Source organism: Lemur catta, chromosome 10 (assembly GCF_020740605.2).
Source record: "Lemur catta isolate mLemCat1 chromosome 10, mLemCat1.pri, whole genome shotgun sequence".
Taxonomy (NCBI): Eukaryota; Metazoa; Chordata; class Mammalia; order Primates; family Lemuridae; genus Lemur; species Lemur catta.
Window position 1 is genome coordinate 23,402,352 of NC_059137.1, and position 12,092 is coordinate 23,414,443.

A 12,092-nucleotide genomic window follows, 5' to 3' on the forward strand; every position below is an offset into this window, starting at 1 on the left:
AAATAAGCAATGCTTTGCACACACTAAGTGCTATGTAAGTGTTAAATAAATAACAATCAAAATACACATTAGTTCCCAATAAGCATTGGGTAATCATTGATTATATGATAGGTTAGGCATGTGACAGAAGTTGCCATGAACAAGTTGATATCAGGCTTATATTCACACATGCCTAGTGAAAACAAAAAATGTAACTCCTACATAAAGGCTTGTTTTGTTCAAGGATTGTTCTGGTAGAGAGCATTGGCTAAGGTTTTTGTGGCATGGAATAGAAACTCACACTGGCTACCTTAAGCAAAGTCATTGTGCGGGCTGGGGCCGGGGGGTTTGAATCAAGCCTGAGAGGACAGAAACCAGGCATTTCCAGAAATTTCAAGAGCAGAGACCCATGGAGAGTTTCTTTGGTAATGACTCCAAGAAGATTTTCTCTCTTGCATCACTTCCCTAGAGATCTGAATTCTTGTGAGAGAGTGCAATTGGCCTGAAATCACATGCCCACCTTTGGGACTAATGATAGGGAACAGATGTGGTACCTACATGACTGGTCCAAACAGGATGACAGGCATGGAGGAGAGACAGAGTTACACAAAGGGAGATCCTGATGCTGCTACCAAAGAAGCAAGGAAGGTTGCTAGGCAGGCCAAAGGAGCAGCTGTCCACCACATGAAGAAAGAAGGAGGGAGGGCAATGTTTCTAAAATCCTGTTTATGTTTGCACTGTAGGTTTTTCCAGAAACCAAAATATGTTTCTCTCTGCAGAGGGTACTCACTGAGAAGCTGTCTCATCCTGGGGCATTCATGCAAAAAGAGCAAGAATCTGGCAATCATCATAAACTGCTTTCTATGGCCTAATGAAGCAGATCTCTGGTTGTTTGTGTTGCATTCATTTAAATACTAATCTTTGCCTCACAGTTTCATAACAGCAATAATTTCTAGTTCAATCAAAACAACATTATGCTAAACTTTCAGAATTCAGCAAATGATAAGCTTACAAAAGTGTCTCACATACCCATGAATCCTTTTTTCCGTTCAGTTGTTTTTGGCTGTAAGTACCAGAACACCCAACTTGAAGTTGCTAAAGCCGAATGAAAATGAATTGGTGCACATAACTGGATGTCCAGATGCAGGACAGGCTTCCAGGAACTTAATCCGGTGGTCCCAGTTCCACTTCTCAGCAATTACCATGATACTTTCTGCCCTTGTTTTCTCTCTGTGTTCTTCCTCTCAGGCTGGAAGCAAGATGGCTACAGAATTTCCAGAGCTCACCAGTACACAAAACAATATCTGGAGAAAGATGAGATCATTTCTTAATTCAAGTATCAGGAATAAGGTAACTTTCCCTAGAATCCTCTAGCAAACTTTCCTCTTGTCTCATTGGCCTGGACCGGGTCATGTGCCCAATCTTGAAATAACCCCGGTGGCCAAAGTGATGCCATCTGCTAAGTGGCTTAGATCTGAATTCTTAAACCAGTCACTGGCAAAGAGAATTATATTAATCACGCCTAGCCCCCAACTCACGGGCCACTAGTAATAAGAAAGAGAAGGAATGTGTGTTAAAAAAAAAAACATAAGATAGACATTTGGCATTTGGCTTCCTCTCTTTCCCATCCCAGCATCTGACCTTCTCTAGTGTCCACCTCCATGCCTGAGAAATTTAAGATTTAGTGGAAGACAGAGAGGCCACTTTCCACAAACAATGCTGAAGACACCATGAGCTTTCTGACCTCCTTTGCAGTTAGAGCAGGGGTTTGTAACAGAGGTTCCAGCAATCACACACACATATCTCAATCAGGTTCTTTTTGGAACCTATGATGCAAAGAGCCAGGAACCACCTGGAAAATCCATTTGATTGGCAGGTGGTAGCTAGTTTCCAAAGACAGCAGTGGCAGTAGCAATGGGACATCCAGTGTAGGCTTGCCAGGTTTAACATGAAAACACAGGAGATCCAGTTAAATGTGAATTTCACATAAACAATTTTTAGAATAATTTTTTTAGTATAAGTATGCCCCCAAAATTGCATGGGACATGTTTATACTAAAAAATTATTCATAATTCATTTGAAATTCCACTATAACTAGGTGTCTTGTATTTTATTTTACCCTAGTCCAATGGCATCAAGTTTCCAGTGGCAGCAGAGTGTTTAGTGGTGAAGGCAGGGGAGTCTTCATCAGATTGGGTTTATGACTTGCCTTCCATGCTAATTACCTCCCTTTCTTCTGTTCAATTTCCAAGCTTAGTTCTGCATTATTATTAGAAATTCTGTGAGAGTAAATCATACAATGTAAGCTTCGGTTGCTTGTAACTACGAACCCTGGTCATACAAACCTCAACATCAACTACAAAAATTTGAAGCTGTCTTCTAGCATTGAGATTGGTATGAAACACAAAGGGGAAAAATAACATTTTTCTTTTAAAGTAGAAGTAGCATGATACTACCTTCTAAAGTCCGGGCTGTAGGAGAATAGAGTTTTTGCAAGTTTCTGCTTTGTCAGTGTTTGAAGGAAATTCATGCAATGCTTCCTGCTTCAACTAGGCTAAGTGTAAAATGAAAACAATTTTGGAATGTTAAATGACTTAAAAAATATGGATTACAAAATTCTGGCATAGACAAACCTTTCCCTTACTAGGACTTTTCTTTTCCTTTAGCCCAGGGGTGGGGAAACTTTTCATGTTGGAAGGCTGAATTAATTTAGGTATAATCAAATAAGACCACATTCAAGAAACTTCAATTAGATATGCTTGAAAATGTACATTGTTTTGTAAAAATCTAGCTACTGTGTACCTAATAGCTTCAAAAAATGAAAATTATTTGTTAATTTTAAAGTTAACTGACCTTTTAATGACTTTGTTCTGTCTGCTTTTTGTTGGAAAGTATTTGAATATTTGGTTGCAGCATGGAGGTCCTCAGTTTCAGTTGATCCTCTGGATGGGTATCAGTCATTTGTGACCTTAAGGGTGTCTTCATTTGGGTTAGGCAAGAGAATGTAGATTCACAGCACTAAGTGGTTGAAAAGCAAGAAAGCATTTTTGGGGCATGTTGCCAAAGGTGTGGGTATTCTACTGCATTTTTCCATATTTCAGTTGGATTTTTCTTAGCATCAGACAATGACTTTAAAATGTCACGTACTGAGAGCTCAGTAAATTCCATCTGTAGTTCTTTAGGTGTCTTGGTGATACCCAGTAGGTGAGGCTGAAATGCTTATGTGAGTGTGAAGTCATGATTCTCAAAGTCAGTCAACCTTTCATTGTATTCTCCAATTAATAGGTCTATAACAGCTGTGTATTATTCAAATGAGTCACATCTATCATCCTGCTCATCAATGACCTTTGCTAACTGGGGAAAATGTTCATCTGAAATTTCCTTTTAAAGAAGTGTTTTGAAAAACTATAGCTTTTTTCAAAATGCTTGGATTTTTTTTCCCACATATCATATATAGACTTCATCTTACATTGCAAAAAAATATATTCAAGTTGTTTTGATTTGACATGCTATCACACAGAAATGCTGCATTCCTATAGAAATCTTCTTTCAATAATTCACATTGCTGATTTAGTTCTTCATAAAATTTAACTATCTGTTCTCAGAGAGAGAAAATTTTGGCTAGCACCTGTCCCTGCAATAGCCAACACACTTTAGAATGATACCACAAACCCACACTGAATACCTCATCTTTCAACTTTAGCATGTTATGAAACTGACCATACCATGTTGCATTTGTACCAATATAATTAATAATACTTATAACTTGTTGCAAAGTGTCACTTAAAATAGTAGCTATAGCACAGAGATTTTGCTGATGTGAGATACAGTGAAAAGAAATGAAAGCATCTGGATCTGTTAATACTTTTTTTCTGTGCAATAAACCCTTCATGTTTTCCCATCATGGAAGGTGCACTGTCTGTACATACACTCACTAAATTTACCAAATTCAGTCCAATTTCATGACATTTATCTTGAAAGTTGTTGAAGATATCTATTCCCTGTGTTCTGTTGGCAAGAGTGCCCAAAGTGAGTAACTCTTCCTAGCAAAGAATATCTTCTGTTATGATCCGAATGAAGTATAAAACCTGTGCCAAGTCAGTAGTATCAGTTGACTCATCCAAAGTGATTGGATAATATATATTTTCCTTTTGAAGTATTGCATGAAGTTGTTCTGTTCATTTGAAGGCTAACTCATCTTGCGATCAGTTATGGTTCTCCTTGAAAGAGGCAGTTGTTTGTACTTTGAAACATTATCGGGGTCTAAGCATCCTACAACTTGGACAATGCATTCTTTCACAATTTCTACATCACTGAATGGCTTCCCTTTTTCCCCCGAGTATATAAGCTACTTTATAAGTTGCTTCAGTGGCATTATTTCCAGGTTTTATTACTGCTTGAAAGACTTGTCTTTGCTTTTGCTTTTCATCTTTTAATTTCCACAATACAAACTTCTGTGCCTCTCCCTCTAATTTAAAATATTTGTGGTCCTTATGAGTGTTATAATGCTGATGAGCATTGAATTTCTCTAATGTTGATATTGCAGTATCACAAAGCAAGCAAACCATTTTATCTTTAGCAGAAACAAGATAATATTGCAATCCCTAATCCTCATTAAAAAGTCTGTTTTCTTCCTTCAGCATTCTCTTAGTCTTCTTTGACATTATGGGCTGTTAAGCAGATAGAATTTAAAAATACTGTCGAGTTGTACAACTATCCACAAATTCCACTTCAAACAGAAACACAGTGCACCATTGTCAAAAGCTGATAACAGACTGGCGTATTTGACCCCCGTAAACTCTCACCAAGATAGTGGCGCCAGTCAGGCAGGGGAAGTTAGAACTAAATCATGAGCATAGCAGCCATTAATTTAGCCCTAATGGCTTACTAATGTTCTAATTGTGCTGGTCAATCTGGGAGGATTATTTCATTGAAATGTATTTATTCTTTGTTATTTTAAATACATTCATTTTAAAAAATAAAAATGTAAAAGATGAACAAAATGTATTAATAAAAATAAAAGGACTTGTTCTGTAAAATTTGGATTCAGTCAAAAGGCCACACTTAAGGACCTAGAAGCCACATGTGGCCTTAAGGTCTCAGGTTCCCCACCCCTGCTTTAGCTTATCCTGACTAATAAAACTAAACTATTCTCATAGACAACAATCTCACTAATGGTAAGTTTAGGAATATGAATACATTGAAAACCTGTAGTGTGAAAAGCATCATTAATATTTTTGACTCCTAAATTATACTGCATTGTCTTACTTCCCCAGAATAATATGTCTTCATAGTTTGAATTCCCTTTGGAATGAGAGCTGATGCTAATTCACCAGTTGTCATTGGGTAGTGTGAGGAAGCAATGCAATTATGCTAATGGTTACAGACGAGAAACACTGCCCTTCTGTCTTCTCCTGATCATGAAAGAAGCATGTTGGTTTCTTGATCATGGAATTTGCTACCTGGCACACATGCCAGGGAATGGTGGGTCTTGGACCAGTGACTTAGTAAGTGATAATAAAGGTTGCTGAGGTTGAATGGTGCTTATAAGGGGGTCACAGCCTCTCTAGACTTTTCCTGCTTTATTTTTTCACAGCTGCTGGCACAGCTCTGGAGGCCAACTGTGAAGCTGAGAATCTCATACCAATTAAGAATTTCTAATATGAGTAGGCTACTAAAATAGATGAATGGTAGGGTTTTTTTTCCCCCCTCACCCAACATTATCTTTCTTTTCTCATACAGCCTGATTTCCTCATACAAAAGTGTGGCTCCCACATGACGGAAAACCTAAGAAGGACAGTAAAGCCAAAGCCTGCCATCCTGCTAAAGAAGCTGAAGGTATCCCTGAAGGCGCCTTCTGCAGGATCCTACAGACTCCTTGATTCTGTAGAATTGCCCCCAGCCTCACCAAAGTGGTGGAGCATGTGACCAAGGTCTGGTATAATATGTGGCCATAGTGACATAGAGACATATGTCACCAGTAACCTAGGGACTGATCCAATTTCTCTAGGAGGAGGGTTATGATAGAACATAGGCCTCACAAACTTGCCAATTTACAATGATAAACAAAAGTTCATTGGATAAAAATCCAATGATAATCTGTTACATCTTGGCCTGTGTCACCTTGACTGTACCCTCACAGTTGCCAACATCAAGCAGAATTTTGAATGCCCTGGCATGAATGGCCCACTGCTGCCATGCAACAGCACAGCTGGCACATTTAGTTAACTTCTTTGTAATCCAGCAATGTCTAGATGATTCCAGGATTAGACATCCTGCACAACTATGCATTTCAATTAAACTTGTACACCTTTAATGTCTAAAAGATCTAGTCGTACAAAACTCTTTTCGTGGGATCAGTCTCTTTTCCTTAAAGCTCACCTGTTCATAAGAATAATTATGCACAGTTGGATTGTTAACGGCGTGCCACTGAATTCTTTGGAACACCAACACCCACATAGGTAAGGTGCAGATAATCAAAAATATACACTTCCTGGTTAGTGGATATACATAAGCAAATTTTCCTCCCACAAGGGCCAAACTGTCTCTTGGCTTCATTCCAGTTGTTAATGCTAGAAGGCAAAGATTTTCTTCCGCTATTCACTCATGCCCTTAGGAAGGACAAGGTTTCCAAAGCATGATTACAGAACTGAACTCATCTGGCTTCAATGGGCAAGCTCTTTCTTTTTTCTTTCTTTCTTTTCTTTCTTTCTTTTTTTCTTCCTTTCTTTTCTTTTCTTTCTTTCTCTTTCCTTCCTTCTTTTCCTTTCCTTTCCTTTCCTTCTTTCCTTCCTTCTTTCCTTTCTTTTCTTTTTTTTCCTTGTTTCTTTCTTTTCTTCTTTCCTTCTTTCTTTCTTTTCTCTTTCTTTGTCTTTCTTTTTCTTCCTTTTTCTTTTCTTTTTTTATTTACAATTTGCAAAGCATATTTATATACATTAGATTATTTGGTGGAGGCAGAATAGATATCCTTATCTTTTTTTTCACAGTTCAGTAATTTTTAGTATATTCCCAAAGCTCTGCAACCATCACTACTATTTAATTCCAGAATATTTTTAAGACCTCAATAAGAAACTCCTACCATATCCACTAGTAGTCACTACCCATTCTCACTTCCCTTAGTTTTGGGAAACCACTAATGTACTTACTGACTCTGTAGACTTGCCTATTCTGGACATTTCATATAAATGGAATGTGGCCTTTTCTGTCTGGTTCTTTCATTTATGGTAATGTTTTCCAGGTTCATCCATGTGGTAACATTATCATTCATTTCACTGTATGGCTGAATAACATTCCAGCATATGAATATATTACCTTTTGTTATCCATCCATCAGTTAATGGACATTTGGATTGTTTCTGTATTTTGGCTATTAACAATAATGCTGCTATGAACATTCATATGCAAGTTTTTGTATGTACATGTGTTCAACTTTGTTTGGTATGTACTTAGGAATAGAATTTCTAAATAATATGGTAACTATGTTTCAATTATTGAGAAACTATCACACTGCTTTCCATAGCAGCTACCCCATTTTTCATTCCCATCAGCAATTTATCAGAGTTTCAATTTCTCCACATCTTCATCAACACTTTATTGTGATTTTTATTATAGCCATCTTAGTGGGTGTAAAGCAGTATCTCATTGTACTTGTGGTTTGCATTCCCCAATGTTTAACGATGTTGACTATATTTGCATGTGCTAATTAGGCATTTGTATTAATATATCTTCTTTGGAGAAATGTCCACTCAAATCTTTTGCCAATTTTTAAAATGGGTTATCTTTTTATTGTTGAGTTGTAGGAGTTCTTTATGTATTCTAGGCAAGTCTCTTATTAGATATATGATTTATAGATATTTTCTCCCACTCTATGGGTTGTCTTTTCACTCTCTTGATAGTATTTTTTTAAACATAAATTTTTTTTAATTTTGAAGAAGTCCAACTTATCTATTTTTATGTACTTGTTCTTTTGGTGTCATATCAAATAAATTATTGCCTAGTCCAAGGTTACAAAAATGTTCACTTATATTTCTAAGAGTTTCATAGATTTAGGTCTTTGATCCGTTTCAGTCCACTTTTGTAAATGGTGTGAGGTAGAGCCCAACTTCATTCTTTTGTATGTGTATATACAGTTGTTTCAGCACCATTTGTTGAAGACAGTATCCTTTAATGGTCTTACACCTTTGTTAGGGTCAATTGACCATAGATGTATCAGTTTATTTCTGGACCCTCAATTCTATTCTATTGATCTATATGTCTGGCTTTATGCTACTATCATACTGTTTTGGGGGGTTATTTTTATTTTTATGGATACATAATACTTGTGCATTTGTACCATACTGTTTTGGTTACTGTAGTTTCATAGCAAGTGTTGAAATCAGGAAGTATAAATCCTTCATCTTCATTTTCAAGATTGTTTTGGCTATTCTGTGTCTCTTATATTTCCATATAAATTTTAGAATTGGCTTGTCAATTTCAGCAAAAAAGCACCTGGGATTGTGATACAAATTGTGTTGAATCTATAGGTCAGTTTGGGGAGTATTGCCATCTTAACCATATTGTCTTCCAATCCATAAACATGGGATGTCTTTCCATTTAACTCTTTAATTTCTTTCAGTGAGGTTTTGTAGTTTTCACTGTACAAGTCTTGTGCTTCTTTTATTAAATTTATACCAGAGTAATTCACTCTTTTGAATTTTGTATATTGGGTTTATATTATGCATCCTTGCTGAACCTGTTGATTAGTTCTAGTAGTTTTGGGATTCCTTAGAATCTTCTATATATAAGACCATGTCGTCTACAACTAAAGGTAGTTTTACTTCTTTTCCAATCTGAATGCTTTTTCTTTTTCTTAATTTCTCTGTCTAGAACCTGTAGTAAAATGTTGACTAGAAGTGGTGAGAGCAGAAATTCTTTTATTTTACCTGATCTTAGGGCAGAAGGAGGATGTTTACCCTACCTTTCTTAGCTATACGCAACTCTTTTTTTTTGTTTGTTTTATTTCAGCTTATTATGGGGGTACAAAAGCTCAGGTTATATATATTGCCCATGTCCCGCCCATCCCCCTGAGTCAGAGCCTCAAGCGTGTCCATTCCCCAGACAGTGCGCCTGGCACTCACCATGTAGTCATACCTCTATCCTCTCCCCCCACCCCCCACCTCCCTGAGTCAGCACCTTCAAACATGGCCATTCCCCATGGGAAGCAAATCCACCCACTAGAGCATGTATCCCTTCACAGCTCTGCAAGACTACTGGCTTCATCTCCTGGTTGTTTTTATTTTCTTTTTTAAATTCTTATTTAAAAATAACAAATGGATCTATTGATGGTGTGCAGCATGTAATAGATGTATACATTGTGGAATGGCTAAATCAAGTTAATTAGCATATGCATTACCTCACATGCATTTTGTGTGGTTTGATGAAGTCAAATTTATTAACTTTTTCTTTTATAGTTAGTGATTTCTGTGACCTGCCTGAGAAATATTTGCCCACCCCAAGGTTGCAAACATTATCTCCAATGTCTTCTTCTAGAAATTTGCACAGTAAATTTTGAGTAATTTTGTTACATGTTGTAAAGGTCAAGTTTCTTTTTTTCAAAAAAAAAAAAAAAAGAAAAGAAATTTTTCCCCCCAAAATCCATGGAATTTTTGAAGGAGAAAGAATCTGGAGACAGCAATGGGAAGCACTTGCCTGCCCTCATGGCCCTGACACATAAGAAGCATTGCATGTCATGTAATGACAGATACTCAGAAGAGCAAAAATTTCAATTAAAGCAAAAGAAACATCTAAGAATACAACGGTGCTTGCTGAATCCAGGTGGTTCCAGGGTACACAGTGAAAGGGCTCAAGGGGGCAAGGAGGGGACCACTGGGCCAGATTAGGGGCTACAGGGAGCAGTGGTATACAGGCAGGGTATTCACAGGGTTACTATATTTTCTGAAATTTACGTTAAACACTTAGCATTGAAAGTGAGATATGTATTTATGCGTAAATTAGTTTTTAAAAAAGCTAAATAGTTAATATTTGAAGTATCGTAATCTATAGCATTTGCAAATTAGCATAAGAGATGTTAGATACTTTTCCCTGATGAAATGAAGGGTCTTCGAGATATGTGGATAGGTTTGAAAACTGTGCTGGCACTTCCCTTTGTGAACAGAGAGCAGCTGATGTAACAAGATGACCTCTTTGAACCTCCATTTCCTTATCTGTAAAATGGAGAGAATAATACCTACCTCCTAAGGGAAGCTGAGAGAAACGATGAGACACACCCACCTCTGGGCCTGGCACACGTTTATTTGTTCCTTTTCCTTCTATCACTTTCTTTATCATAGTACTTTGACCTCCATAATTTGTGTCACTTACCATGTACTCTTTTGTGTCTTCATCTTAACTCTCTTGCTAGATGCAGTCTTCAAGCTTAACTAATGCTGGCCTCCCTCTGAAAAGCCCATGGCAAAGTTTATCAAATCTTAGTGTACCTAACCACCTGGGATGCTTTTTAAAAAATGCAGATTCCAAGGCTCTACCTCAAAAGACTGTGATTTCACATGCCTGCCTGGGTGTGGTACAGGAATCTGCAGTAGCACAAGAACCCCCAGCTATGTTATATTAGGTGGTCAAGAACCACACTCAGAGAAATCTGGGATCCAAGAAAAACTTGTTTCAGGAGTCCTACAGCTGCATTTTCTTCAAATCCGGTTTGGGACCCAAACAAAGACAGCTGACCTAGTCCCACATGGAGCCTTAGACTGAGCTGACCTAGAAACCTGAAGCAAGCTCATCGTACATGCTACTCATTTCTGTTCTTCTTGATGATGTGAAAATATCATTTTTGCTCGTCTCACATCCATCTCCGCTTTCGCTGGTAACACCCTGGATTTTCCCTACACCTAGTCCAGGGGTTTAAGCACGATTAATCCGTCCCCCACCACCCCAAGTAAAGGAAGGCCAGCCTCTGGGGTATTTACTAGAACAAAGAAGAGGGATGCTCTTCCTGCAGAGATGCTAAACTAGTAGGGACCTAAGCCTGGAGCTGCCTGGACCATTCTTACGTAGAGAGCCTACCTGAGAATGAAACAATAGAGATGGTGCCCTTGTGACATCTTCAGGCCCCTGAGGTTCCTGGTAATATGAATTACTAATTCTCTTTTGGTCTAAGTCAGTTTGATCCAAAATTTCTCCTTGCAGTTGAGAGCTCTGACTAATACACACAGCCAACCCTCCAAACGAAGGCCTTTCAGTCACCCTGTCTCCTCCTGTTGCCCCTACATTTCTCTGCACAAACAGATTCTCCCTGTTTGGGCTATCCCAAACAATTCCCCTGCACCTCACTCCCCTCAGAGAATGTCACCGCCTTGCCACAACTGATATCCTAAGGGCTCAGTTTCCCATGTCCCTGTAGGCAGGCGACCTTGCTCCTTAGGACCAGGTTCAGCCCACTTATTTTCTATCCTTTGTGGGGGAAAAAGCCCTTTTCCTTGGAGACTTTGTTACAGAGCTCACTGTTCATTATGACTGTCTTGATTACTTAATCCACTTAAGACTGACACCTGTTTTACAGTCTCTCCTTGCACCCTGGATTTCACCATTCCATTTAATAGCCTGTAATCATAGTTTATGCAGCATTCACTACGCACGAGGCACGATTCTAAGCACTTTACATATATTTTAGCTCACTTAACCCTTATAATAGCAAAAGCTATTATTATCCCCATTTCACAGATGAGGAAACTGAGGCACAGAAAGGCTATGTAGACTTACCTAGAGTTACCCAGCTTTGAAGTGGTAGAGTGGGGATGAGGATGAGGGAGTCTAATTGCAGAGTCTAGACTCTTAACACATACTCTGGCCTCCCAGTGCCTTATAATTGTGTCATCCTCCACATCTACTTTGTATTGGTCCTGCAGAGGTGGGAAGGAGCCTGTACCTCCTCAAATCACTGGCCATTTGGAAAGTCCTTGGATAGAAGAAGTCAGCTGAGGATGGCGTGCACTGCCCCTTCCTACAACTCAATGATCTGCTGTCAGCTCCCAAACAAATTCACCAACATACACATAAGCCAGGAAGCTGGGCTGCAGCTGGACTGAAGACCCAGCAGCAGAAAATCAGGTTGTGGAT